This window comes from Anser anser (assembly GCF_964211835.1).
Source record: "Anser anser genome assembly, chromosome: 6".
Lineage (NCBI taxonomy): Eukaryota > Metazoa > Chordata > Aves > Anseriformes > Anatidae > Anser > Anser anser.
This window is the reverse complement of record NC_139726.1, coordinates 8499975-8504035: the sequence shown is the minus strand read 5'-3', so window position 1 is coordinate 8504035 and position 4061 is coordinate 8499975. Positions and strand designations below refer to the sequence as shown.

Sequence of the window (4061 nt, the reverse complement as noted above, 5' to 3'; positions counted from 1 at the left end):
GTAAGAGAAACATCAAGACAAGGCAAATATACTTTTATATATGTATTATATTATATATTAATTTAATACATATATATGTTATACATAATACAGGCATTTGATATAAAGTATATTTCTTATAGGTATTTCTATATCTATAAATATATACATGCACACGCTTTGCTCGTCAGTTCTGAATCTGGTAACTTCTTTTATTTGCTTGTAGATGTAGAAATATTTGTAAATAAATATCAAGAGTAACTGTTGGCACCTATATCAATTTTTAAGCGAGAGCTGAATTTCAAATATATTTACATAGCTGCTGCAAATCTTCTTTTGTGGAGCTTTTTACTGGATATAAGCTTCACAGACTACCAAAAAGTAATCAGTGTGGAACTTGAAAATGCACACGGGATTAAGCTAAAAGGAAAAATTTGCAAAACTATGTATCCTAAATTATCTCCCAGCATTTCATTAACTTTATGGTGAGTGTTAAACAAATAGTATTAATGGAAAAGTTAATTTATCTGCAGTAGTATAGTTATCATGAAAACATTTTTCTCATTTTTAATTTAGTATGATATTTTTAATTAGGTTTGAATATTTAACTATATTCTACAAATCCTTTTGCTTATTTAGCCCATGATTTTTAAATTAGATTTCATTTCTTAGTTAACTACTTTCCGCAAATCTTATTAATATTCAAATTTAAATTCAGGAAATAAAAGACAAACAATCAAAATGATGCACTTTGTTGGATGCTACCTTGCCATCTAACGTTTTCGGGAGGATATATGTCAATTTTTAAATCTCTAAACAACACAAACAGGTATTTGAGATGTTCTCACATAAGCAACCAAGGCTTTCCAATCCACATTAAAAAAATAAATAAATAAATTGAGAAAGGATTCCCAGTATCCTTCATTCATACAGCATACCACCACAAGAAATTTGTAACAGAAATTGTTAACATAAAAGTCAGGAAACCCTGCTTGCTAAAAAGCCAGATTTTTTCACCTCTTCACATGGTGCATAGCACAAGTGGCCCTTCCAAATGATCATTTACATTGCTTTAACTTTACCTATGTTAATCAGCATTTGGAAGTATCAGCCCATGTTTACAAACAAGCATGTGTTCATCTTCAGATTGAAGTTTTCTCTTTGCAAATAGATCCATTTTCTTGTAGATAGATTCCACTGAAATAAACAGTATTTAACGCTTCAAGATCACATTGCTGTTTCAAATAATCTAATAAATATTTATCTGAAAACAATTAAACAGCAAAAGAGAGTTTCTAGTTTGGGGGAATAATATATTTTATTAACAATCTAAATGAATTGTAATCCTCATCTTACTATATTTCAACAGGACCACGTAAATAGAATGTCATGGTTAAGTTACTACAGTTTAGGGCTAATTTAAAAGTGGTTCCTTACTCCGTAAATAATTAAAAGGGAAATTTTTCATTTGGACATTTTTCCATTCAAAATTTTAATTCTTCAGGATAGATTTTGCAAGTGACTGCATTCTGTTCTGATTGTAATCAACTGACTTTTGTTTTTTCTCAAAAACTGATATGAGAAATAAAAATGTCAGAATTTTGTATAAAAAATTAAGATCAAATTTCCTGTGAGAAGTTTTTTTTTTTTTACTAAACCATGTTTTAATGAGAAAATGTTTGCTTTATACTTTTAGATAAGCATTGTTATTTATATACAAGACTAAAACAAGTCAATTGTCTCTCTCTCAATAGTCTGCTGTCAACAGCTATTTTAATTTGCTACTTTTTAAGGTACTACCTGAGATTTTCTTGATTTAGTGGATGATTTTAGTCAGATGGAGTTACGTTTTTGATGCTAGTAGTGTTCATGGTGCCAGTTTAACATGTAGCAAATTTATGGGCATGTGGGTCTGGTTTATATTCCGTATCAGTCAGATAATGTTCAAATGTGTATGGAAGTTGGATTCTTTCAGCTATTGCAGATTATCTGGGAGGAAAGTAAATACATTATATTTCTGATTTAATGTAAATGATTGAATTTCTCTTTTCTCTGTGACTAGAAATGTCACCTGTTTTCTAGAAAATGGAGGAGTCTGTACCTCAGAGGCTTGACCCTTCTTAATGATCATGTCTATATAGGGAAATATCAACTTTTTCAGACACTCATTTTCAGTTACTCTTTTCAGTTATCATTCCATTTTATTTGACAAGCCAAAATGACAATGTTAAACTCAACAGGTAATTATATAGTGACAAGTTTCATGTTTGAAGTGCTGGTTTATCTAATTATTTCCATAGCAATGTTAAGACTTATTTTGTTTCCAAAACACATCAAATTGTGCTGTTTACTCTCCTGTTACATGCAGACATATGGTAATTCACCAGTCTTTTCTATCTCTCAGTTCCCAGCTAATGAGATTGTTTACATGATATATTTATCAAGATAAAGATTCTTGTTTTAGATAATTTAACATAATGAAGCCTGGTAGTATGCTAGTTTATCATTAAGGTTATACCATACCAATGATGTATTACAGTGCAAAAAATTCAGATGGTTCAAAGTAATGATGCATTTCGTTGATACATCAAACAATTCAGAATAATGATTAATTCATTGATATATGATAAGAACATTACATTGGTAATATATTACACTGAATACATTATTGTAATGATATGTCCTTAACGATACTCTGAACATGAATGTCAGCACACCGTCAGCTGAAAGGATTAAAACCTAAAAACCTACACTTGAAATAAAGCCATCGTGGAGAGGAGAAAAGGAAAAATGATGCATCACCTTAAATATCTTAATATTTGTTATTCAAAAAGAAAACACAGAAGAGAAGTTCTGCATTAAATTTCTACAGCTTGCCTTATATTGCAAAGAATGAATAATTCCTCTATATAATGAAACTGTCTCTGGGGTCAATATAGATTAGCTAGAATATATATGTATATATTTTGCCAGGTTTTTTTTGTTGTTGTTTTTTTTTTTTTTTTAAGTGCATGCTTTAAGTATTTTCACTGAGCCTTAGGCTGTTCATCTTCTGGTGAGCTTCATCTGCAGTTCTTTCATCCAAAGAACAGGAAAGAGAATCACACAACCACTAGATCTTAAGGGAGATAAAACTAGAACACTAATGAAGAACCACACAGACATATGGCGGACATAGTTGGACAAGGTGGTGTCCATAGGTGTCCATAAGTGAACAAGTTCTCTTTTCCTGAGGAAGTAATGGATTCTCAGAGCAGGGAAATGTTTTACCAGCCACAGAAAAAAGGTAGAAATGACAGCAAGAAATTCATATTCAAACAGCCATCATCAAACTCAAATATATTCCTTCTTTGCTAAGAAGTAGCACAGTGCACAAATAGTGTAAATGTTTTACCATATCAAATAAGCTAAATATTTTAAAATAATCTGCTCTGAATAATCGTTCAAGACTCCTCAAGTTTTCATCACTGATTTACTTTTTTTTTTTTTTTTTTTAGGATAAATTGAACTACAGTGTTAAGATTATAGACTGCTCAACTACAAGTAAATATTCAGAAAGTTAAAAGCAATTGCCTGGTAACTAATGCTAGATTTATTGCAGTTCCACTCAAATTTATGGAAAAGATAGTATTAGGTTGAATCTTATAAAAGTTATGGCATGATAAACAAAGCACAAGCAAACATGCTTGAAAGCAGAAAGCTAGAAAGCAGACTTCACAGAACAAAGCTTATATCATGACAGGTAATAAACTTCCACAGCTTAAGAAAATAAAAGGAATCCCATCATTTATTATTTATTTATTTATTTTAACTCTGCAGTTAGGTCCACGCAGTAAAAGCACATACCTGTTAATCTTTTTAAAAAGCTTTACTAAATGGTTAATAAATTTAAGACTGAAGCCATCCCACTCAATGATATAATTTTTTTCCCTCCAGATGCACACACCATGGGACAAACCACAGGCTTATCTCTCTGAATTCATGGCAGAAGACCTCAACCACTGTGTCACCCAACTCCAGCAGCTACTAAAGTGGGTAAACCTGCAAACTTTTCTAGCTCCTATCTCTTTATTTATCTGAAA

At 31.0% G+C, this 4061-nt stretch overlaps 1 protein-coding gene and 1 long non-coding RNA gene across 2 annotated transcripts in view; one reads left to right on the top strand and one right to left on the bottom strand.

Moving 5' to 3' along the window:
* Positions 1-4061, bottom strand: part of DPP10 (dipeptidyl peptidase like 10) — a 486012-nt gene that overhangs the window by 345716 nt on the left and 136235 nt on the right. The gene's annotated exons all lie outside the window — the stretch shown is intronic.
* Positions 1-4061, top strand: part of LOC310901720 — a 40147-nt gene that overhangs the window by 25542 nt on the left and 10544 nt on the right. The window contains exon 2 of the long non-coding RNA XR_014586074.1: positions 3916-4014. This is a non-coding gene — a long non-coding RNA (uncharacterized lncRNA). The remainder of the gene's footprint in view (positions 1-3915; positions 4015-4061) is intronic.